The sequence below is a fragment of the Siphateles boraxobius genome, unplaced genomic scaffold (assembly GCF_051911475.1).
Source record: "Siphateles boraxobius isolate OS27281-9 unplaced genomic scaffold, OSU_SipBor_1 140, whole genome shotgun sequence".
Classification (NCBI taxonomy): Eukaryota; Metazoa; Chordata; class Actinopteri; order Cypriniformes; family Leuciscidae; genus Siphateles; species Siphateles boraxobius.
In genome coordinates this window covers 17,159-43,844 of record NW_027508745.1, presented here as the reverse complement: position 1 = coordinate 43,844, position 26,686 = coordinate 17,159, and the positions used below count along the sequence as shown (strand labels likewise).

The following is a 26,686-nucleotide window of genomic DNA, read 5'->3' as shown; positions in this document are numbered from 1 at the left end:
CATTGATGTCTGTACTCACATGTCTAAGCAAGCATGGTTGAGCTTCTGTTTACCTTAACTAATGAGCTCTGCATGTGTGTTGATAATTTTTTAGATATAATTAAATGTCTAAAAATTCAATCTGTTCATCATCAACTGTGTCTCCTAAAAATGCTTAGATTATACTGCACGATTCAAATGGATTCATTTTATTATGTCTTTATGCATGAAAGTTTTGATTGTGTGGACTTTCAATGGATAGACAAAAATTATGAGAATATTGTAAATATCTTAATTTGTGTTCCAACGATAAATTAAAGTTTTATGGGTTTGAAGCGACATAAGTTATTGAGTAAATGATGACATCATTTTCATTTATGGGTGATTAGGCTATATGTTCCTTGTGACATGTTTGGAATATTGTGTTATTTCATGTCTCGTGTGCCAAGTTTGTAGTTATTTGTAGTTTTCTTGTTGAATTCCCCTTGATTGTCTCTCCCAGGTGTTCCTTGTTACCTTGCTAAGCTTGCTACTCTCTGTGTGTATATACAGTATAGGCCTTGTCCCAAATGGTACCCTAAGCACTCACGCTCTTCCTACGAGTCCGCACTTTTGTGACGTAACGCCGCTTTGACTGACGGGAGGAAGTCTGCTCGGATCAGTGCAGGCTCGGCAAAAATGGGCATTAAGGGTGCATATCGACTGCAAAGGGGGCGCTCGCAAGCACCCTTCTGAAACCTAAAATGACAAATGGGACAACCACGGTCTCACGCGCATGCGGCAGCCATTGTATACCGAAAGTGCATATGCAGTATGCCATTTGGGACATTCCCATAGGTGCGTTCATGCTATGTCTTAATTACCCTAACTGTTCTGACATGTAAAAAGCATTCATGTCATCGTAGAACTCTTCATTACAACTTTAGTAATTTTCGGAGAGCTAAAATTTGTATCACATGATCGCTGTACCACGTGACCACTGCAGATTTATTTTTGAGTTAATAGTGCAAGATAAATATATAAGTCTGAATCTGAGGAGGTTCATAGTTGCGATTACAGCCTCACGTGTCATCATCTCTTATTTACGGTAATTACGACATGGTGTGAACGTAGCATAAACCCCAGTTTTTCCAATGTTGTTTTTTGTCCTTATACCTGGGTGTTTTGTGCTATCAAATTCAGATCGCGTTTTTCCTGAGTTCCTCCGTTTCCTTAGTTTATCATATTTGTATGTTTCTTTGTTTTTTTTCATGTGCTAATATACCTTGTGCATAGATCCTGCTCTCCTGAATTTCTGTGCTCACAGCGCATTACATGCATACAACAGCAAACCGTGGATCCAAATAATATATCCGAAGTCGGCCCCCTTTCTCAAACCCATTATACCTTGAGTAATGGATGAATCCATAGTGACAGTAAATATCAAGACTTTGTTGCATTTTAATAAGGATTTAATTTGTATTCTCATTTCTATTCTAAATTATTCTGCGCAGCTCCCGCTGCTCTAATCCTCTCGGATATGCAACCATAATCTCTCCAGCTCTGTCAAGGTCTTTCTCTTCTACCAGGATTTCTCTCTCTCTCTCTCTCTCTCTCTCTCTCTTCAACTACATAACCCTATTTCCTTGAACCTGAAATTCAGTTGTGAATCTCCCTTGTGAATGCAATAAATTCTGGTTATATTTCTCTGGAATTGCTTGTGCGCACTCTAAACAGGACTGACATCCGCTGTGTGAATGTATCCCTTTATGCTCCATAGCCCTTGAAGTTTCATCGATGTGCCTCTTTTTACTCTGAGCCATATTGTTTCACCCATTGATCATTGATATTTTTAGAGGCATTGCTCAATGCAAATACTCCCAATATTGTGACTGACTCAGATTACTTTAGATTGTTCCACTGACTATGAATAAAAGAATGTGATGCTTAATTCCTTTGAGGTCACAGCATTAGGCTGTATTTTTGCCACCAGTCATGGTTTTCTCCAGTTTCTCTGTAGTTTAGCACTGGTACTGAAATGGAGTACTGTAACTGCTTTGGCAGTATTCCCTTTGGGGTCAACATCTTTTTGTTATCTTTACTTTCTGCATTATTGAAGCACTGATCTATGGCATCCGAGTGTATCTAACTGTGATTGAAAAAGCTAACATCCTCAACTTTGCAGCAAGGTTATTTGCTTGTGTATATTAGATTAGTAATATATAGGGCTGTGAATCTTTGGGTAGGCAGCGAATCGATTCGATTCACGATTCATAGGTTTTCGATTCGATTTAAGAGCGATTTTTGCAAATTCAGAAAGATTCGATTCAATGCGATTCACATTAAAATTCGATGTGATTAGAATAATTCGATTCGATTCTTATTTTTTTATATGCATTCATAGGATTATTTAAATGCTTCCCCCAATGGGTCTTAGTCTGGGTGTGAATTAGCCTATACAGCTGCCTTCGGGGGTCAGAGTGGGAACAAAAAAATAAATAAATTAACTACATTTTGTCTATTGTTAACGTTAGTTCATGTTAGTTTTTAATGAATCTATTATTATACAAAATATTTCCAAAGCCTATAAATTAGCATTTGTAAAAATGTAAACCAAGATTTAAAAAGGCTTTAAAAGTATAGTTAGTTCATCATGCTAACTATTTTGTAGGAACACAACCTTAAAGTGTTCCTGGTACATTAAACATCCTTCCATTGTGAGACTAAAAATACCATGAACTTTCCCAACGAAACCTTAACTAACGTTTCCTCATGGAATAGCTACTCTTTGTTCTCTTTATCCGACTGAACATTTTCCTTGTGGTTCTGTAAGAAAACGCGCCGGGTGTCTACTTGTGCTATAGTAACGATTACGAATGCAACTTTAATGCGCATCTGATTGATGGATAAACCACGCGCTCTTATTTCAGTGTAATTAATGTTGTAGTTATTTCATCAGTTCAGTTTAACGACATTAAGTTACATTTCATTCTTCATTCATGATTAATCGGAAGCGTGTGCATTTTAGACACCTATTATACGTTTTCTCTTTCCATGTAATAAATGCGCACCCTTGAATAAGTGGGGTTTTACTTTAACTGCTCAGGACGGGTGTGACCCATTTCCGTAAAACTTCAGTATCTTATCTTAAAGAAAATAACGGTGACGTTTCAACGCAACGAGCGCGTTGTTTCATAGCAGTGCCCGCGCAATGATATGGCAGCTTTATCAATGGCTTGCTTTCTCGATAGAGAGCTGTCATCTGCTCATGTGAACACCAATGGCTGTCCTGAGGAGAGCTCAAACATGGACTGCTCAAAAATCTGTAGATGAGAGCTATATGGGACCGAGCGCGAGCGAAATCCAGTGAAAGATGGTAAGAGTACAGCGAGTATGTGAGAGCTGTGAGGACGCGAAATGACGCCGCACAACGCCTCAATTCGCGCATGTAGTCATTTAATGTTTATATGTTTTAAAGCACTGAATCGATATAGAATCGCAAATTATTCGATTCTTAGCATTTTAAATCGAATATTGACCAAAATAAACGATTCACGATTCGAAATACATGTTTCAAGATCGATGCATATGCATCGTCAGGATTTGTAATCGATGCATCGAGAAAACGAATGAATCGTTACACCCCTAGTAATATACTTTAGTATATTATATTAAAGCTTGTGTATTAGTCTCTCTGTTTATCCCGAGGTTTACCGCAAACCGCTGAATCCAGGCCATATCCAGATCTGATGAAGGACAATCGTATGGACACGACGACAACGCATCCCTGAAGTGCCACCCTCATCAACACTGTGAAAGCATCATGGACACCTCAACAAACTCGTCTCCATGATGTGATGCGTGATGACTCCGACCCCCAACCAGATGGAACTGGATAAATATTGTGAAAGTTCTGATCCAATCTGACTTCTGACCTATAATGCTGCCCAAATCATAGCCTAATCATACACTGTTCGTTCGTTGGCCAAAGGAGAACTGGCCCCCTGACTGAGCCTGGGGTTGTTGTGGTTTTCAATCTTTCTGAAAAATAACTTCGCAGAGATCTTTGATGCCAGAAATAATTAGACTTTATTTTCGAACGCCGTCCCGTTCCATAGAACGGCGCTCTAACGCTCTCTGGCCCTCTGGCCTTCCAGTGCGCTCCCGAGTACATTTTGGTTCAGAGTTATATACATACTTCTTCTTCCAAAGAAGGTAACACACCCTATAGATAGTTTTGGGTAAAGGTCTTTTACCATGTGACTTCTCAGAATAGAATTTTCTGCAGCAAACAACATTCCATTCAAGGTCTTTCATATACACAGAGGAAATCCAAAGTCACAGACAGAAGAAATAATTGTGTCCAAATATATAGCAAAATTACTTGTTTTCTAAATAATAAAATCTTCTACATTCCCTCCTCTGAGGCTTATTAAGCCTCACATTCACTATCTTTTTTCCAGAGTGTAGTTTCAAAATCCAGCTCCCTCATTTATGCTACCTAGTGACCCAACTGAGTCACCCATTCTCCTTTCCAATTACTGGATTAAGCCACCACACTCCGGAGGAGCACTCGAGCCAAACATCTTCTTCCATACATTTTTATTTCTTTTAGTTGTTCTTTCTTTTTTTGTTTAATAGAAAAAGTAAAAGAATCGAGTTCTCCCTAGTCAGACAAACTTAAACATTGTTATAAGTGTGTGTATACATTTTTGACACAGTTTTTTATTGACACAGTTATGTAGAGTATATCAAACATAAAATTCTCTTATACTATTGAAAGTTTTCTTGCGGTGTAGATATCCTCTAGGGTCTGACTCATCAATCATCTTCTTCGTCCTCAATTCCTCATTTAATGGAATCAACATCCAGGGTTTGTAAATATCAATTTGGTTGCCCTCTTAAATTAGTTTTCATTATCTTTTTTCTGCATTTTCATTCGTTTAACCGTGGTTCCCTTTCGTTGTCACTCCGAGTTACGTCGGATGACGACGAATGGGGTTTCGCTTAGAACACCTATCGACTTCGAGTATTACAAAACGAGCCAATGGCAAAGAAATGCCATGGGTCTGCGGAATTTGCATAGCGTATCTCTGCCCTACCTCGTGGGTATAAAAGGAGGACGCCGGCAACAGGCAGATATGTTTTCGCTTCGGAGCCAAGAGTATTTCTTCACTCCACAGTCATCTCTGACTTCGCTCTACGAGACGAGCTTCTCTCTCCGGTGTTGGTGTGACGGCGATCTGCAGCGAGCTCACAGTGCCTGCTGATCTGTGCAGTAATCTGCCAGTGTGTGTGTGTCTCCCTGTGCGCTTCAACATCGCGGAGTTTTTTTCTCTCCTCTCATAAAAGAGCTCGCATGCGGCACGTCTTTTTAAAGACGGCTCGCCCGTGCATTTCTGGTTGCAGCGGACTGGTATCGGACTCTGATGGGCACGAGCGCTGTCTAGTGTGTTTGATCATGCTTGAACAGCGCTCGTGGGTGACTCATGTTCTCGCAAGGGAACGTGATCATCGCGTCATATATAGGTCGAGACTCGGTGAACTCGCAAGAGTGAGAGTCCCCTCATCCAACCCCCGATCTTCGGCTGGTGGCCAGGGTGACCTGAGGGTTACGGTCTGGAACAAGGCGCCGACTACGTGTCCGTGACCCCAGCCCCCCTCTTCAATGACGGTGCCCGCTAGTGAACTGCTGATTTCCGCGAGTCTACCCTCTGGTGGCCCGCGTGTTTCAGTTGAAGCTACAGAGGAAGATGCCATGTCTGTTGCAGCATCACTAGGTGGGCTTGAGTCTTCTGGAAGTGAGGGCTCGTCACAGCTGCCACCTTCCGGTGTGCATACGGCTGTGCCTGAGTCTGATCCGGAGATGACGGCCATGCTTTCCTGGGACGATTGGTTTTGGGTAAGGCCGCCGACCCTCGTCCGTGGCAAACCCCAATACCTCTCTTCCCGGACGTGCATGATGAGATCTCGAAGTCCTAGAAGACCCCCTTGTCTTCTCAGGACCGCTCGCTGATCTCATCCGCCTTTCCTCCCCTCGATGGGGCCGCTGCCCTTGGGTACACTGGGGTTCCCCCGGCTGAACGCTCTGTTGCGATGCTATGTGTCCTCAGAGTGCTTCTTCTCGGCGCAATCCTAAGCACCCGCCCGTGGCCTGTAGTTTTTCGTCTACGCTTGTGGCGAGTTCCTATAGTGCCACGGGACTGGCAGCCGCCTCTCTGCATGCCATGGCTGACCCAGATGCTCATGGACCTGCACGAGGGCGGGACTGACCCAGGGCTCTTCACTGAGCTGCGCGCCGTCACTGACCTTGCTCTCCGAGCGACGAAACTGGCCGTACGCTCCCTGGGTCAGGTGATGCTCACCATTCTGTGGCTGAACCTGTCTGATGTGCTGGATGTCGCACGGACCCGTCTGTCCGACATTCCCATATCCCAGGTCGGCCTCTCCGGCGGTGCGGTTGAGGGCTTGACCACCAGCTCTCAGCCGCTCATGAGCAGACTGACGTTGATTCTGTCCCCGACGGCCCCGCCGTCCGCCCAGGTCCCTCGGTCTGCCCACCGCCGAAGGCGCCCCCCCGCGGCTCCCACCCCGCCCGTTCACCCGGGCCGGCTCTGGGGGCCGCGGGCGGACGCCACAGCCCCTCTCCAGCCCCGCCCCCCGCTACACGCCGGGTTAAGCGGCGCTCCTGAGACGGGCTCCTCGGGGATGGAGCAGACTGAGGTTGACTCTGTCCCGACGGCCCCGCCGTCCGCTCAGGTCCCTCGGTCTGCCCACCGCCGTGGGCGCTCCCCCGCGGCTCCCACCCCGCCCGCTCAGCCGGGCCGGCTCTGGAGGCCGCGGTCGGACGCCAAAACAGTCCTCTCCAGCCCCGCCCCCCGCTACACGCCGGGTTAAGCGGCGCTCTTGGGATGGGCTCCTCAGAGATGGGACTCAGTTCTTTCCAGGAGCTGGTAGCAGGACCACTCCTTTCCCCGGGTGAGGGCCGGGGAAGAATCCTTATTCTCCAAAGAACTGACTCTCCCGTCTCTGAGCACAGAGAGTTCGGACGACACAGAGCGCCGCCCACATGCCGTGCTCTCCTCGTCCCCCTCTGTCCCGGAGGTGGTTGACACGGCGTGCCGTCCTCGACCGCTTCGCCCCTGTCCCCCTCTGTCGCCAGACCCTTGACAGAGCAGGCCCCTGTGGAACGCTGGTCCTTCCCTGGCCTCCTCTGTCAGGGTGCGGTTTTGACCTTGCCCCCACACCGGGCCGCTAGGCCGTCCACGTCTGGGCCGGTCATTCCGCTTCGCTGCACCACCGGAGGGACGTCTGTGGTTCTCGACGCCGCTGGCACAGTTGGGAGCCTGCCTAGAGCTTCCCTATCTGTTCCGCTGGGTCGCGTGAACCATCGGCTCGGCTATGCGATTCAGTTCGCACGGTCTCCTCCCCACTTTTGGGGAGTCCGCTCCACTTTGGTCGATGGCTATGCCCTATCATGAGAGCGGAGGTTGCTACCCTACTGGCGAAGGGTGCGATTGAGACTGTCCCTCCAGCCGTAAGGAGGTCCGGGTCTACAGCCCCTACCTCATTGTCCCGGAGAAGTCTGGTGGGTTACGGCCAATCCTGGTCCGAACCGCTCCCTTCACAGGCTGCCGTTGAAGATGCTCCTGGCCAAACGCATTTCTGGATGTGTGCGGCCACAGGATTGGTTTGCAGCGATCGACCTGAAGGACGCCTACTTTTATGTCTCCGTTCTCCCTCGACTCAGAACATACCTACAGTTTGCTGTCAGGACGCGCGCATATCAGTACGCTGTTTTCCATTCGGGCTAGCCCTGTCTCTTCGCGCCTTCACAAGGTTGTTGAGGCTGCCTTTGTTCCTCCATGGGAACACGGGGTTCGCATCCTCAACTATCTCGGTGACTGGCTGTCTTAAGCTCACTCCTGAGACCAGGTTTGCGAATACAGGGACCCAGTGCTCCGGCAGCTAGCTCGTCTGGGCCTTCGGGTCAACCGGGGAAGGAGTAAACTTTGCCCCGTGCAGAGGAGCTCCTTTCTCGGTATGGACTTGGTCGCCTTCTCCACTCAGCCATTGCTGACTTGCCTGAGACTATCAAGCGCAAGAGTGCGGTTCCACTGAAGTTTCTTCAGAGGCTCCTGGGGCATATGGCATCTGCAGCCGCGGTTCGCCGCTCAGATTGCTTCATATGAGACCGCTTCAGCTTTGGCTCCGCGACCGAGTCCCGAGGTGGGCATGGCAACACGGCACCCCTACCAGTTACTCCGACCTGCCGTCAGACCTTTACCCCGTGGTCGAACCTCAACTTTCTACGGGCCGAGTGCCCCTGGAACAAGCTTTGCGGCATGTTGTTGTAACGACAGATGCCTCCTCCACGGGCTGGGGTGCCATGTGCAATGGACGTGCTGCCGCGGGCTCCTGGACAGGACCCCGACGCCTCTGGCACGTCAATTGCCTCGAGTTGCTGGCCGTACGTCTTGCTTTGCGCCGCTTCCGGGCCGTGCTCAAGAACCAACACGTACTAGTCCGTTCAGACTATACCGCCTCTGTAGCGTACATCAACCATCAAGGTGGTCTACGCTCCCGCCGTATGTCGCAAATCGCCCGCCACCTCCTCATATGGAGTCAGAAGCATCTGAGGTCGCTTCATGCCATTTATATCCCCGGAGCCCTGAACTGTGCAGCCGACGAGCTCTCACGGCTTCAGCCCCTCCCAGGAGATTGGCGACTCCATCCCCAGTCGGTTCAGCTGATTTGGGACCAGTTCGGGGACGCACAGATAGATCTGTTTGCCTCCCACGACTCGACCCATTGCGCCCAGTTTTATTCCCTGACCGAGGGCACGCTCGGCACGGATGCTCTGGCGCACAGCTGGCCGCAGGGCCGCATGTATGCGTTTTCCCCAGTGAGCCTTGCGCAAGGTCAGGGAGGACGCGGAGCAGGTCATTCTGGTCGCGCCATACTGGCCCGCCCAGACCTGGTTCTCCGAACTAGTACTCCTCGCGACAGCACCTCCCTGGCCGATCCCTCTGAGGAAGAACCTTCTTCCTCAGGGACGGGGCCACCTATGGCACCCTCGTCCCGATCTCTGGAACCTCCACGTGTGGCTCCTCGATGGGACGAGGCATGTTTGAGTACCCTACCACCAGCGGTGGTGGCTACCATCACTTCCGCTAGGGCGTCGTCCACGTGACACGTCTATGCGTTGAAGTGGAACCTCTTCGTCAGCTGGTGCTCTTCTCACCGAGAAGACCCCCGGAGATGCTCGATCAGCGTTGTGCCTTCCTTCCTTCAACAGAGGCTGGAGCGAAGGCTGTCTCCCTCCACCCTGAAGGTCTACGTTGCCGCTATTGCCGCACACCATGACCTCATCGAAGGTAAGTCGGTGGGGAAGCACGACCTGGTTATCAGGTTCCTGAGAGGAGCGAGGAGACTAAATCCGCCCCCCTCCTCTCGTTCCCTCTTCGGACCTCTCAGTGGTTCTAACTGCCCTGAAGAGTGCTCCATCTGAGCCCCTGCAATCAGTCGAGCTTAAATTCCTGTCTATGAAGACAGCGCTCCTGGTTGCACTGGCCTCCATCAAGAGGGTAGGGGACCTGCACGCATTCTCCGTTGACGAAGCGTGCCTGGAGTCCGGGCCGGCTTACTCTCACGTGATCCTGAGACCCCGGCCTGGATACGTGCCCAAGGTTCCTACCACTCCCTTCCGGGACCAGGTGGTGAACCTGCAAGCGCTGCCCCTGGAGGAGGCAGACCCAGCCTTGCACTGCTCTGTCCAGTACGCGCTCTCCGCGCCTATGTAGACAGGACGCAGTGTTTCAGGACCTCAGACCAGCTCTTTGTCTGTTATGGTGGGAAGCTGAAGGGAAAGGCTCTCTCAAAGCAAAGGTTGTCTCACTGGATAGTGGACGCCATTGCTTTGGCATACCAGCAGCAAGGTCGACCGTGCCCCCTTGGTGTGACTGCCCACTCCACCGGAGTGTGGCATCCTCTTGGGCTCTAGCGCATGGCGCCTCGCTAACAGACATCTGCAGAGCTGCAGGCTGGGCGACACCTAACACATTCGCCAGATTCTTTAATCTCCGAGTGGAGCCAGTGTCCTCTCGTGTACTCGCTTCAACCAGCTAGTACCGGACCCGCTCAGGTGTCTTCGCTTGCTCGCCATTCCACTCCACGGACTGGATACGTGCGATATTCTCCTCAGGTGAGCTTCCCCGGAAGCCCTGAGCTCCTCCAGCACTCCTGACGTCGGCGCCAGTGTCTATTGCCTGCGTGTCGGCTAGGTGCCTCCCGTGTGCATGGTCCCTCCTCTGAGCGACCCCCACATGTGTATTTCCACTGTAAGCCTCTTTGAGCATGTGTCTTTCCCTTGGCAAGCCACCTTGCCACCCCTGGGGTTGAAATATTCCACCTGCGGCTGGACACCCCAGTGTTCTCCATATGTCTCCTTCGGGTCATATGTGTATTCTCTAAGTCCCCCCCTCTGGGTTGGCAGTAATTGCATATTTCCCCTAAACTTTGGGATATGCTCCCCAGTGTACCTTGGTATTCCTGTGCTAAATAGGAGTCCTTCGTCCGTGCCAGTCTCACGACAGGGATCTCAGATTTACGCAGGGCACTGGAAGACAGCTGAGAAGGTGGAGTGATTAGACTGGTAACCCCATTCGTCGTCATCCGACGTAACTCAGAGTGACAACGAAAGGGAACGTCTCGGTTACGTATGTAACCCTCGTTCCCTGAGTAGGGAACGGAGACGTTACGTCTTCCTGCCACTTTCCGCTGTACCGCGGGGATCGCCTGAGCTCAGTCTTGGCTCCTCAGCGAAGAAACATATCTGCCTGTTGCCGGCGTCCTCCTTTTATACCCACGAGGTAGGGCGGAGATACGCTATGCAAATTCCGCAGCCCCATGGCATTTCTTTGCCATTGGCTCGTTTTGTAATACTCGAAGTCGATAGGTGTTCTAAGCGAAACCCCATTCGTCGTCATCCGACGTAACGTCTCCGTTCCCTACTCAGGGAACGAGGGTTACATACGTAACCGAGACGTTTTCCAACTAGTGATCTCAATATGCAAAGTACACAACAGAATAATAACCCACTTTTAATACTGCATCTCCAAAAAACATCCCTAATTGAGCAAATCATAATTTTCCAGACTTTACATTAAGTTTTCCTTAACTTCTGCTCTTAAGGTTTTTTAACATGATCGTAATCGCTAAATTTTCCTCCCTGCACAATATTATTTAGTAAAAGTGCAACACTGATCACCAAACATTTTTTTCACATAATTGTTTTTCTCCTAATGCAGACAAAGCATTATAATAAATCTTCTGCTTATTATAGTAGTTTAATTAATTTATTATGCATTTTTTTTCTACTTGATCCATATGGTTATTAATTCAAAATATGGCTGGGTAAACATAACTATCATTTCTATCGCTTTTTATGAAAGAATATCAATTCTTAAATTCAAATAATCCATCTTTTAGTCAGTCAATTTTAGTGAACAGAACACTTTACACCTATCTAATAAATTGCAATACATTTCGCTTACTGTGTATTTTATTACCAAATTTAAACAATAAATTCCATTTTGACCTTTTTAATCTCGCATATTGCTTCCTATTCTCATTGTAGCTCCTCAGTTCAAGACTAAACTGAATACATTTTTTTTTTCATTTCTACTAATTTCTAAATAAGCTATCATGAATAAACTAATTATGTGTCATGTAATCACTCTAACTAAGAAAGCTTCAGAGCAATGTTACATTTATCTCATAATAGTCATTCAATAAACTCATTAGACAATTAGAAAAATAACTCTAGAGAACAACTTTTTGCACTCTTACATATTCCTTATATGTACATTTCTTTTTCTTTATATCTAACAATCTAAAAGTTTGTCTATCAACCATTTAAACCATTAGCATTATATCTTAATTATTAATAAAACTTCCTTTTGTTCGTATTGCAACTTATTTTTAATCTTCAATACTTCTGTTAAGTTGACATATAATCTGACGTTATTTCTGATAGACTTCCAATCTAAGGATTACTTCTGTTAGAGATTTAATTTCTGTTCCTGCCCCTCCTCTGTTGATTTCATTGCTTTTACCCATTTATATCATGTCCACATAATCCATTACCAAGTGTTTTAATAGTTCTTCTGGTATACTGACATATGGCCTGTTTTTGTCGCTGTTCTTTTCTTAACTTTGTTTTTGCCACAAATTTCACAAAACTTTGCAAAAATGCCTTTAATTTTATCTTCATTTTAATTTTTAATTTTTAATTTCCTTATCTTACTCCCCCCTTTGCGCACTGGTTTAAAACCATTGCGCATCTGGACTGAGAATATTCAAAAGTATTCATTGGTTCAACAATCTGTCCTTCATGTGAATGGCAAATATCTATTTTTTGACCCCCCTCTGGTGCCATTTAGATTGTTCATAAGGGCTTGTTTGTTACTGAATTTCAATAACTTCTTGTAAGTCTATAAACTTTCTATAAGTACTTAATATTAGTCAATTGCATATTGAATCAAATCTTATAAATTCAATTTTGACATTGAATATTTGTTAATACCCAGTGTTAATACTTGCTTTAATTTCAACTGTAGCCTTAAATTAATTAAGTATACCCTTGTATTGACAAGTTACATCTGAGTACCCATTAAGATTTATTTTAAAGTTATTTTTAGTTCTAATTTTTTCCTTCATGAATTGTCTTAATTCCCATTATGCTATATCAATTTCTTAAATTAATTGTTTAACATTATTTTAGTTTCTTTTCTTAATTAGTCATTATTATTGTTTTCTATGTTGCGTAATATATTTTTCGCTTCAATCATTTTTATTATGGTGGGGTTATTATTAAGTTGCTACTGAATCTATTCAAGGGCTGAACATTCAATCATAGGAAAGTTGGTTGATGTTGACTATTGTTTGAGCTTGTACTCATCTCTGTTGAGTCTCTCTTTTGCACAGTTCTTCTCATTCCTGTGTTTCTGGTTAAGTTTGTCTTTTCTTCCATTCATGATTTGATCATTCTGTTAACCTTGTCATCAATCATTACATCTTTCACCAGGGTGTCTCCAGTGAGTCGTTCGTTGCAATAGACTCTTTCTCTCATTGTCAGCATGTCCTTGATCCCTCACTTCAGTTGTGGGGGGTTGCTGAAGTCAGTTGGTGTATTTTAAGTTGAGAGGCATGAACTCAAATGTCACACTGTTGATCACTTCTTCTGAAATTACAAAGCACAGTTACTGGTTCTTTTTGTTAGACTTGTTCCAGAATCCTTCCTGGAATTGAGCTGCTGCTATCTGTAAATTAAAGCTTGATTATTTTTGTTAGTGATAACAACATGTGATTTCAATCATCTGCTCATCTGTCCCATTGTCCTTCTCGCTGTTACCTGTAGAAAGGTCATGTGGGCTGAGTGGTGTCCTTTCTGCCTTCATCAAAAGCAGGACTTTAATCCATATATTCTCATTTGTTTTTCATAAATTTGACTTTTGATCATTATTTGCAACTTTTTGCATTTTTCTCACAATAAATTTCAATGTACTCTTATAATTAGTCAATTCAACTCAGTTATCTCTTTGTCTTGAGTTCCACTATCAACCCACTATTTATTAGGCATCTTGGACAACACTCAACCCACTTTGACAAAAGTTACAAGACAATATTTCATACTTTTGACAAAGATCAGCTCCATCACGATATGCTGAAAAGAAAGGCAGACGTGTTATGCTGCAAAGAAAGTCAGATATGTTATGCGCTGCGCAAATGTGGCACTGTTTTTTCTCTTTTTATTTTTCTCTTTTCATTCTTTGTTTTTTCATGTTGTTACTTCAGTTCCTGACCAGGAAATTTAACCAAATGCATCCATGGTCATTATTTTATTGGGCAGAATTTGCCCTGTGGGCCCACATGTTAAATTTTAAATACAGCTGTATTGGCAAAATAATTGATTTGCCTTAGTGTTTCTTCAAACATCATCTCTCACTCATTCACACTCAGTGTCTCTCTCACACACAGTGGCCAGCATACACTCTTGCAGGTTGTGCTCTAAATGTGGCATCCTATAATTTTAGCCAAGGGTTGATCAGGTCAACACAGCTATGTCATACACTACTGAGAAGTGTCAATGATCATAAGGTTTAGTTTAACACCATCCGTTATAATCCTTTTATTTTTTTATTTTTACAAATTCTAATAGACTAAGTATTTTAGAATAATAAGCCTGCCATTGTAATTTTTCAAATACATTTTGTCATTTGTTTTTCTGATTTTTCCTATTCTTTTTTGTTTTTTGCTCATGAGCTGCTTTAAGAAATTGGAGATCTCTGCATAATCTTGGATCCATGGCCAACAACATTCCCATCTCATTATCCCAGTTTTGACAGCATTTTTTGCGATTTCATAATTTTGGACTTTTGGAATCATTTTTTCTCCAATCTCTCTCTAAAAAATTATCAAAACAAAATGGAGTGACCAGTATCATTGTTTTGCAAACAATAATAATAATTCTTTGACATTTTGTGTCTATCTTTTACTTTTCTACAGATACATTTTTCTCATGCTTTTAGCCCTATAGTTGTTTCATATAATAGCCCTCACTATAACAAATCCAGCCTCAGATTGAACTATTTGGTGAGTTGAGCACCCACTTGTCTCTTTCAGTGTATTTTCTTTCTTTTTTATATGGCTGGACTTGAACCTACTGGAAAAGCAGAGAGGGTTAGTTTAGCAGAGAATATAAAGAATTGCTTATGAGACCAGTGAATAATCAGAATGAATAAAGTTAATATAATAACTAAATTTGAACCAGTCTCTAGAGTGATCATTGAAGTTGCCACACATGTGTTGCCCGTAAGGGAAGGGTTTCAGTCAGTTCTTCTGTTTTTAGATTATCAGTCTGTTGAAGCTTCATGGCTGTCGCTCTGCATGTGTCGTCAGCCTAGCTGTCACTCAAAGGCTTGGTGTAGTAGACTGTATATTGGCTCTGTTGTTTCTCTGCCTCTGCTGAGTTTGGGCTTTTGATAGATTTTGCCTCAGCTTTGCATCTCAGGATTTTCCTCTTGTCCTCAGGAAAAAGTCTCCAGTGAAATAGTGAAAGTTTCACCTTTTCCAGCATTAAATCAGTCTTTCTCCATGCCGAGTTTGCCAGAGAGTGGTCATCTTCAGAAGGGGAGCTGAACGCCCCTCACCCTCTCTTCTTCTTCTCTCTGCAGTTGTGTCTTTGACCTTTCACCTCTTCCATTCGACACTGAAGCCATCTGAAACTTGAACACTCAGAGAGCTGCATAGATCAAATTAGTCTTTATAAATATTTGTTCCTGAGCTATTAGCTCTTTATCTAAATTCCACTTTTAACCATCTTTTTCCTAATTCTTTTATACTATATAATAATCACTGGTTGGCAACAGCAGTTCTCCCATTCTGTTTTTAGTAAAGCAAGTTCTTCGTTGCAGGAAAAAGCAAGCTATTTCTTCATTGCAATATGAGCAATAATCTAACTTTTGATTTTCTGAGTATAATACAATTAAATAATTTTCCCTATGATAAAATCAGCCTTCAATCTTTCTCCATTTGCATGCTGTGCTCAAAATAATCTAACATGGTGAATAAACTTTTCCTCACCCATTCCCAACAATTACCATTTACTACAATTCTAAGATTGCTGTAAATTATTTATGACTGTTGAAACTTGGTCACCCAATCTTGTTCACTTTTAGCACACTGCACAAGTAATTTTTTCCTTAGCACAAACTTAATTATCTACAATAGAATCATTTTTCTCACTTTGTCTTCAGGGATAATGAGATACAAATTTTAGACGTCTTCAGATATAATATATAATATATTAAGCACGTGCATTCTTATTTATCATTATCTATTCATATATATCATTATATCAGTCCATTTATTAATTAAATATATATTTTATACTTTTACTTATTTCATGCTACAATAATCTGTAAGATTAATATCTTGAAACAGTTGTTTTCTTTTACTATTTCCTTTATTTTTACTACCCATCATTTATACAGTACTTGTCCCTCAAGCTCATTCACACATTCCTTGTCCCCTATTTTTAACCACAGGCACAGTCAAGCAGACACACAGGACAGGATCCTACATACAAATACACAGAGCTAAATTCTACTCACAGTGTTTCTCACTGTTTTTACAAACAATACTTCACTGAATAACTTTAAACTATCACAGACCTCTGCGATTCAATTTAGCTTACCCGAGCAGTCCATTGTCATTCCTATGACAATGTGGTAACCATAAGCTAAACTTATCTGTGTGCATGCTATCTTATTATCCTTAATAAGAAACACAGATAAAATACCTCATGACCTTATGAGTATCGTTATCCTTAACGAGCAGAAAATTATCACAGTCCTCTGCGATTCACTTTAGCTTCCCTGAGCAGGCCATCGTTATACCTATAACAATGCGGTAACCAGAAGCTAAACTTATCTGTGCGCATGCTATCTTATTAACCTTAATAAGAAACACAGATAGAACTGATAACCTTACCAGTATACTCATTATCCTTAACGAGCAGAAAATTATTAACCTTAATCATTAACATTTACCATTATCCTTTACAGTAAATATAAAAAAACAACTGATTAACCTTAACCAGTACACTTGTTAAACTTAACAAGCAAACATCTCAAATCCTTACATACGTATGACAAAACCTTTAGCGGCACATCAGCAGTACCAATATTCATACAATCTACATCAGATTATATAAATACTGGCAAACACTAATGGGAGCTCCGCCACGCTATAACACAGTACTTGACATCGTCAACAACAATAGACAATTATTTCTAGAATCAAAGATCCTCTTTTCAATTTTTAGTTCTTTAAACTTGGAGAAGCATTTTAAAGGGTCTTACCACTCTGGCTCACTGGTGACAACACACACTTTTTCAAAAGCAAAAATCTTGCTCACCTCAAAGTACAGTGGCCACTGTTGTCTGTGTCGGTCACCAGAGTCGCCTTTTGTGGTTCCTTCTGCCTCAAAACCCAAGTCCCATCTGGGGTGCCAAATGTTGTGGTTTTCAATCTTTCTGAAAAATAACTTCGCAGAGATCTTTGATGCCAGAAATAATTAGACTTTATTTTCGAACGCCGTCCCGTTCCATAGAACGGCGCTCTAACGCTCTCTGGCCCTCTGGCCTTCCAGTGCGCTCCCGAGTACATTTTGGTTCAGAGTTATATACATACTTCTTCTTCCAAAGAAGGTAACACACCCTATAGATAGTTTTGGGTAAAGGTCTTTTACCATGTGACTTCTCAGAATAGAATTTTCTGCAGCAAACAACATTCCATTCAAGGTCTTTCACATACACAGAGGAAATCCAAAGTCACAGACAGAAGAAATAATTGTGTCCAAATATATAGCAAAATTACTTGTTTTCTAAATAATAAAAATCTTCTACAGGGTCTCCCAAGGTTTTTTTCTCCATTTTGTCACCTGATGGAGTTTTGGTTCCTTGCCACTGTCACCTTTCTTCGCCTTTCTTCGCCCTTCGTCGCCTTTGTCGGCATTGGCTTGCTTAGTTGGGGACATTTAATTTTATATTTAACAATATTATTACAACATTATTTTCCTGTTATCTCTGTAAAGCTGCTTTGAAACAATCTGTATTGTAAAAAGCGCTATATAAATAAAGGTGAGTTGACTTGACTTGTGTCAAAGGTGAATCTACAAGGATTTTCACTTTCTCTTAAAGCTTAAGTCATTTGTGCTCTCACATATCAAGAGCAATCTGGAGTGAATATAATGTAGCAGAAATTCTTTCATCAGTTTTTTATTTATTTATTTAATTTAATTATTTCTGTTGATTCAGTCACCTTTTTGGCATGCACTGAGTGACAAATGACTGTAAATACATGCCTTGGAGTATAGTATGTCATATTCCAATGCTGAATGGAAGCATTGGCTGTTCAGTGTTTTGTGACTGACCAAAACATTGTGTAAATTCCTGATGTCCAAAGCCTCATATATATATAACAGTCAACAGTCATATTTTCCAGGCCAATTTAATTACTTTATGCATTTGTCCTCTACGTCCCATTGAATTTCCTGCATGACATTTCTGTCTCGTCAGAATTCCCTCTCTGCTCCGGCTGGTCTAATGACACTTGAGCAGAAAGAGTCATTAGCACTGATTTGATCATTCATGCACCCGAGTGCCATTTTGTCCAGGAGGAGAATGGGAACAATCGAGAGCAAACGGTTGTAGAATACTGATTCAGCATTGAGACTGTTCTCAGAGCTTAAGATTCTATCACAGTCCAATTTCAGACTGCAGTGGATCACAGTTGGCCTTATTTTGTACTGTTCCAAAATATAATCTTTGTTATGCATACTGATGAAGACAATTAAAAAACAACAACAACTTACATATGCATTCAATTATCTCTAGTTTTTTATATATATATAAAAGCTGAAAATATATTTATATATTTTTTATTTTACCAGTGTCTCTGGCACTATCAAAACTGCTGTTTTGTAAAAAACTTTATCAAAAAGTGTTTTTTGTACCTTTCGAGATGCCTTTTGACAATACCAGGAGTGTGTTGAGCTGAGTGGAATATATAACATTGCTATTTATTGATTATTAATAGGAAACAATAACAAAAACGATTGAACTGACATCCTGTTTTGAAATGGCTTATTTGAGTTGCTCCTGTTCTGTATGATCTTTATTCATTTAGGCTGATCCTGAGCAGATGGTGTTTCCCTTTGTCATGCTTTGCTATGCTTGCTTTTCATTAGAGACCAAGAGTTCTATGCTCTTTCATTTGAGCCTCATAAAAACGTTGATGGAGTGAAAGATAACCAATGTCTGGGCTTCTGAATTAGGACTGATCCCCTCGTTAGTTTCTTGGTTTATAATCCCCTTGTGTTTGCTGTCCTGTGCTGGTTCATTGTGATTCTTAGCTGCGTGTGAGACTTTGTGAGATTCTCTGTGAGTATTTGTCAAGAGTATTGTCCAGAGAGAAATTCTGATTCTATGTTTGCTGATTTGTTTATTGTCTAGTTATTTAGAATGCACTTAACTAAAAGCTATTGTAATGGGGTAGAATATGGACTACAAACTAGATGGACTACAAATTCCATGATTTAAGATGCTATAAAGGGAAACCAAACGGTTTAGACTTCCTCTTTGTGGTACCATGTGTCAAGCAGGAAAAGCTGTTTGGTGTCTTTCAAGGCTGTGTAATAGCAGATGAAAAACTAAGTTGATTAATGAGCAGCATATAACTGAATTGGGAAGGTAAGGGTTGTGATTTATGATGACTAGAGTGAGTTTGTCTAGTTTTAACATGTTTGTATTGGTCTTCCGTTTTAGTATTCTGATGGGAATGGTGTTGATTGGTGCCTCAGAGAATTAAGCAGATATATTTGAGAACACAGGTACTGATCTTAATTGAATTATTGAATATGGGGATTTGTTTTTAAGCTTAATTTTATAATTGTAATTTGTGTGTTATGTTTAATGGTTTTAAGGTTTTTTTAATCTTTGTAAATATTTTATTGGGCAATCATCAATTTGTATTCTTTGTTTTATTTACAGATGATGCATGATTGCCGTTTACTTTATTGAAAGCATTGGTGGCTTAATGGGTGTCTGAAGAGATTACTTTAATGTTGAATTGAGTCTTCTGTACAGAAGTGGTAAAGTGATTGATTTAATTTGTGATATTGTTTTTGTGTTTTGTTTTGTTGTTGTTTTGTTTGTTTTGGACCTATAACTGACAGTGGGGTTCCCATCTTGTATATGATCAACTCTGTTAAGGTTTGGGGAATAGATTGTAGTGGTTTGATTTACTCTACAATTTTGGAGGTTGGGGAATAAATTGTAGTGATTTGATTTACTTTACAATTGTGGAGGTTGGAGTGAATTTGTGTTTGGTGAACTTGTGAGTGTGCACACAGTTTCAGAGTAATTTCTATTGGATAGGATTGGGAACCCTGTTGTAACGGTTACAATTTTGTTTGTTTTCTCTCTTTGCCAGTTCTGATTACCCATTGTGAATATTGTGCAATAAACTTTATCTTTGCAACGAAACGTCCTGGTTGCGTATGCAACCCACCGTTCCCTGAAGGAGGGAACGGAGGACGTAGTCGACGCGACTGAAATGGGATCACGCTAGGGAGCCTATCATCTTCGATTACTATTGAACGAGCCAATGGAATTTGGCGTGCGTGATTTGCATCACACACTCCGCCCCCGCGGCGCGGGTATAAATACGGAAGTGGATGCACGCACTAGTTGCTTTTCGCTGAGGAGCCGAGAGTAACCCGGGGTCAGCGGTGGTCCAGCGGTAGTGGCAAGGGGACTACGTCCTCCGTTCCCTCCTTCAGGGAACGGTGGGTTGCATACGCAACCAGGACGTTCCCTTTCAGTAGATAACGTCGGACGTAGTCGACGCGACTGAAATGGGATCAACCATTGAACACGCCACTAACGCTGCCACCTTCCAGTGCCTAAACCAAAGCCTCCTGATGCCCCCGCAAACTTAAGGCGGGGAAGGACAGGGCTTAGGCCAGGGAAGTCACTGCTGTTCCTACAGGACCACTGGGAAAGCGTTCCCCGTACGTTGGAAGGAAGGGACGCTGCGGAAGCCACATCCAACCCGAGGGAGGTAACGTGGAGAATACACATATGAACTGGGCGGAAACCGGGCAGTCTAACATATGGAATGTCACTGGGGTGGCTCCAGCCTAAGACGGGGGGAGACACACCGGACAGTGACGGCAGAGAGACTCTGCCGAGGGAAGACACGGGCTCACCGCAGGGAGCCGTATCGTGGAAGAATACACATATGGGGTCACCGAAGGGACCGCAACATATGGACCCAGCCTAACACAGGTTCCACACTGCTTACGAGTGGTAGGCCTAACACCAGACGTTCCGCACGTCCGACGTCGGAGGGGTGTGGAGGAACTCAACAGGGTTCAATTTTAAGGGAACTCAACTGGAGTAGAAAGGCGCACGTATCCAGTCCATAGGAGGGGAATGGCGCAGCAAGCCAACACTTGAACCGGGCTCACGGTGAAACTGGCTTCATGAGAAGGGAGCCCACGGGAAGCAGCGGTTCAACCAGGTGTCGTCCAGCCCCCAACTCTAGAATCTGTTTAGCAAAGTATATCGTCAACGCCCAGGCGGAGCACTTTACACTCATCATAGAGGAGCTCAACACCTAAGTGGACATGTTGCATCTCGGATCTTTGCCGAAATGAAGGCAAGCACTAAGTGCAACTTTGCATGGAAACAGCCTTCCCTCTCTGCTGAATTCCAACAGATATTTGAAGAGCTGGTCTGAGGTCTATGACTTGCATTCTGTACACGTCCAAGCGAACGGACAGAGAAGCCAGGGCTGGATTTGCCTCCTCCAGGACAGCGCTTGCAGGCTCACCACCTGCTCCTACTACGGGAGAGGTAGGAACCTTGGGCACAATCCGAGCCGGGGTCTCAGCTTGTGAGAGTTAGCCGGCCCAGACTCCAGGCACAATACGTTGACCGAAAGCGAGCAAGTCCCTACCCTCTAGTAGAGACCACGCGAGCAGGAGAACTGATATAACAGAATTTTTAACTCACTACCTGCAGTGGCTCAGGGGCGGTCTCTGCAGTGCAGTCGCACCAGGGACAAGGCCCAAGAGGATAAAGAGGGACACAAGGATTTACAAGACCTTGCTCCTCAGGAACCTGACGATCAGAACGTGCTTCTGCATACTTCTGCAACCCGATGAGCGTCGTTTAAACACCGAGGCAACATCATTTTGAGGGTGATTTAGAAAAACAGCCTACTGCAACCCATTTTGCAGGAAAGAGAGCACTGAAGTGATCGAAAGCTTTCAGGATCTCCTCTGGAGAGAAGACGCACTCAACGACTAGGTTCCACTTCTAAAGGCGTAAGCACGCTACCCCATTCTAGGGGGTGCTCGCAGAAGTGATGGTAACTATCACACATTCTTGTGATAGCCACCTGCACCTCCGCGTTCAGATGTAAGACCGCCCGGAATCCCCGGGGGAAGAACGCGTGTGCCATCGTGCCCCGCCCCTGAAGAGTTTTCCGGGGAAGTCAGGAAGGCTGTTGATGGGAGCCAGGTCTAGTTGGGCCAATAAGGGGCAACTATGAAGACCTGTTCCTCTCCTGACTTGGCACGTAGGTGCAAGTGACGGGCGCAAAAGACAGGAGCATTGCTCAACACAACATGTGAATATCACTGGGCTTCAGGAGCATTTTCTGCTCAGCACTTGGGTGTGACAAGTTCACTGAGCTTCAGGAGCATTCCTGCTCAACACCTGAGTGTGATAAACTCACCGAGCTTCAGGAGCATTTCTGCTCAACACTTGAGTACGAAGAACCTCACTGAGCGACAGGAGCATTTCTGCTCAGCACTTGAGTGTGACAAGTTCACTGAACTTCAGGAGCATTCCCTCACTGAGCTTCAGGAGCATTTCTGCTCAACACTTGAGTGCGAAGAATTTCACTGAACGACAGGAGCATTTCTGCTCAGCACTTGAGTGTGACAAGTTCACTGAGCTTCAGGAGCATTACTGCTCAACACCTGAGTGTGATAAACTCACTGAGCTTCAGGAGCATTACTGCTCAACACTTGAGTGCGAGGAACTTCACTGAGCACCAGGAGCATTTCTGCTCAGCACTGCGTGTGATGAATTCACTGCGCTACCTGTGATGGACTCACTGAGCTACAGGAGCATTGCTGCTCAACACCTGAGTGCGATGAACTTCACTGAGTTTCAGGAGCAACTCTGCTCAACATGAAGTGTGATGATCTCACTGACTTGAGCAGCGCAAGGCGACCCTGAGTCGCCGTCACTTCTTAGAAGGCTCACTGGGGTTAAACCTATTCTGCGGGCCCCTGGGACAGCTGGGACCCAGTGTTTGTCCAAGGGTAGTCCGCTCGGTTTACCCAAACACTGGCGGAAAAATAAAACCGGGGGGGCAATTGAGCGGCCCCGGAATGGTCAAGACCCAGCGGACCCAGGGGATGGAGTCTCCACTTGCCCTGGCTATAACTGTCGTGAGGCTCGATGGCGGCACGATTGAGTAAGCGGGAGGGGTGGAACAAGGCGCCCTCAGAAGCGTCTGACTCCAAGGAGGAGGTGACGGGAGAGTTTGTGACACCCGCAATGTCTAACAACTCGAGACACGAATGCCCGTGTAGTCGTGGGTCGCCCAGGCCCCCGTTAAAACACGCCCTTTGTACATGGCCCCTCTGCTGAGGAGGGTTTGGCAGCAGACCGGGATGAACTATAGTCACACAGGGTGAGCTGCTCTGCCACGGTCACCTCGGGACTCGATCGTAAAGCTAGCGCTGAAGCGGTCACATACGGAGGAAGCCAACTTAGGCTGCGCCATCGTATACCCCAGGAGCCTCTGAATCTTTTCAGTGGGACCCTTTCTCACTTCAACACCAGCTGAACACATTCTCACTGGAGAGACGTGTTGGACCGAGTACCTCTCCAAAACTGAAAAAGAGATACTCAGCCCGTGGGCGAGATTACTCTCTTCCAGTTGACCTGAAGACCCAACGGGCTCTGGAGCACTCGAGGGGAAGGACACCACGTGTCCTTCAGGTCAAAGCTGCAGACCAATCTTGGGCCAAGATGGTCACGACCCACCACCTAGTAGCACGAAGAACGAGTTTACAACTGGCCTTCGTACCGGCTGGAGGAGCGGCTATATCAAATCCTTCGCCAGCAGGATAAGATAAGCACGCACAAGTCAGGAGCACTGCTCAACACTTGGTGTGAAGAATATCACTGAATTTTCAGGAGCACGTCTGCTCAACACCTAATGTGATGTTACTATCACTGACTTGAGCGGGGTAGCCGAGCCTGAGGTGGGGCAGCAAAGTAGAGATAGTGGTGTAAGTGTGCAGTGCAACACTTACCTGTCTCCACTAGCGGCAGGGGACGTGAGAAGGCGGATGACCGGGTCCTCGAACGCCCCAAGCTGCCTGTTGGCGACCAAGGGAAGCTGGGGGATGTAAGGCTATTATACAGGGTCACATCCGCCATACTGGCCCACTTGGGACTCAGGAATAGAAAAATTGCTCTTTTTCTGAATATGTGGGTACCGCTGACCCCGTTTTTATAGGGGCCAGCGGCGGAACAGACACACACATAACAAAAAACTCCAGCCGGCCCTCCAACCAGCCAGAGGGAGTGGATCGGCGACCACTCCACAAGCAACTCTTCCATCCCTGAGAGCCCGTCCAGGTTCAGCGTTTTCTTTTGCGCTGGAGCTTACCACCTGGCTTGGCAGCGCCTGGAGCGGGCTGGGCGCCCCTTCCGCGGCCGGCTCCGCGCCGGAACCTGGGTGAAGGCTGCTGCGGTGGTCCGGCGGGAGCTGAGGCGGCTGCAGGCGGACGCCCTCGGCGACGAGCAGGCGGAGGATTTGACCTCGGGGGGCGGGTGAAGGCAGCAGCGTCCCTCCGAGGCAGGATGTGCCGGATGGCCTCCGTCTGCTTCTGAGCTGTAGAGAACTGTTGGGCAAAGTTCTCCACAGCGTCGCCGAATAACCCAACCTGGGAAATGGGAGAGTCCAGGAACCGAACCTTGTCCGCATCTCTCATATCGGCCAGGTTGAGCCAGAGATGGCGCTCCTGGACCACTAGTGTGGACATCGCCGAACCCACCGCGCGAGCTGCAACCTTCGCCGCCCGGAGGGCGAGGTCAGTTGCAGTGCGGAGCTCACCCATGAGCTCAGGGTCCGAACTACCCTCGTGCATGTTCATGAGTGCCTGGGCCTGGTGGACCTGGAGCAACGCCATGGCATGCAAGGAGGAAGCGGCTTGCCCACAAGCTTTGTAAGCCTTGCCCGTAAGAGCGGACGAGAACTTACAGGCTTTAGAGGGGTGACGAGGATCACCTCTCCAGGAAGCGGCCGCCGTTGGGCATAACTGCATCGCAACGGCCCGCTCCACCGGAGGGATAGCCTCGTAACCCTTCACCGCTCCCCCATCAAGGGTAGTGAGGGGGGAGGAGCTACTCAGGCGGTTTCTGGCAGAGAAAGGTGCCATCCATGCCCTCGTAAGCTCCTCATGCACTTCAGGAAAGAAAGGAACCGGGGCGGCGGACTGAGAACCAGTACGGCCCGCCCCGATATACCAATCATCCAACCGAGACGGCTCGGGACACGGTGGAGGGTTCCACACGAGCCCTACCGCCTCGGCGGCCTTTTTCAGCATAGCTGACATCTCTGGATCTGGCTCGGGCAACACTGGTCTCCCGGAGGGAGGCAGTGCAGCCGAGTCATCATCTCCAGAGTTCAGCTCCCCCTCCGATGCTGCGATTGACAACGTATCCCCTGGAGGGGCCCCAAATGACACGGCTGGCCCGTCCATTACAGAGGGACCAGCGGGATCAATGGGGAGCTCCACCGGTTGCGGTGTGAAAGAGGAGTGAGGGACCCACGGGGCGTGGCCGGGCGGATTACCCCTCACTGTGATCCTCAGATCACCCAGCTTGGACGGCACCCCAGTCCTCCTCTGGGAAGGTAACCCAGAGGAAGAACAGGGGCGGGGCCCAGAGGTGGGGACTGCACCAACGCTTTTAACGAAGGCGAGTCTAGATCTCAGCACCGAGATGGACATGTTCCCGCAGTGAGAACATGCCTCATCCACGAAAGCTGCCTCAGCATGCTGTAAGCCCAAACATGCGACACAACTTTCGTGACCGTCAGAAGGGGATAGTGCCAGACCGCACCCAGAAACGCACGGATGGAATGGCATCTTGAAAAAGACGCACTCACACCCGTGTTGCTCTTTTAGGAAATGGGACCGTCACCAGTGCCGGAGCACACAGGGAATGACCGCGGCAAACACTGAATAGTCTTTCAACTAACAGTGAAGCACTCACTTCTCGACCTCTAACCAACCGTCAACACACAAACAAACAGTAGAAATTTGATGCTGTTAAAACAGCAGTTGAGAGCTGAGAAGCTCGCGATCACCGCTGCACCACGCTGTAGAACACCAACACTGGAGAGGTCTTCCCGCAAGAACACCGACACACTCGCTCGTTGAACACAACAGCACTCTTCAGAGACATCAAAGACGAACGGCTCCGAAGCGAAAGGCAACTAGTGCGTGCATCCACTTCCGTATTTATACCCGCGCCGCGGGGGCGGAGTGTGTGATGCAAATCACGCACGCCAAATTCCATTGGCTCGTTCAATAGTAATCGAAGATGATAGGCTCCCTAGCGTGATCCCATTTCAGTCGCGTCGACTACGTCCGACGTTATCGACTGAAAGGGAACCCACTGTGGTTGTGGCCCTTTTATTTAGTTCTCATCTCTTGCGAGATGACAGGGTTACACTAAGTTAAAAAGATACGTTTTCAATTTGAACTTAAAACTTTCTATTGTGTGAGCTAGCCGGAAATGGGCGGGAAGACTGTTCCACAGCTTGGGGGCCGCAACTGAAAAGGCTCGGTCACTCTTTGTCTTCTTTTTGGAGTAAGGGACTGTCAGCAAAAGTTGATTTGTTGATCTTAGTGTCCTGCCTGATTTGTACGCTCCTAAAAGGTCAACAATGTAGTTTGGGGACATGTTATGTATAGCTTTAAAAACCATTAATAAATCCTTATACTCAATCCTGTAGTGAACCAAGGATATTGGCTATCTTCTCTTTGCAATTTTTGTGGACC

At 45.7% G+C, this 26,686-nt stretch overlaps 1 long non-coding RNA gene across 1 annotated transcript; it reads left to right on the top strand.

Annotated features, from left to right (window-relative positions):
• Positions 1-19,070: 19,070 nt before the first annotated feature.
• LOC143738219 (uncharacterized) lies at positions 19,071-19,752 on the top strand. The gene is made up of 3 exons (XR_013203856.1): positions 19,071-19,274; positions 19,350-19,414; positions 19,575-19,752. It is a non-coding gene; the product is annotated as an uncharacterized LOC143738219 (long non-coding RNA).
• Positions 19,753-26,686: the final 6,934 nt, after the last annotated feature.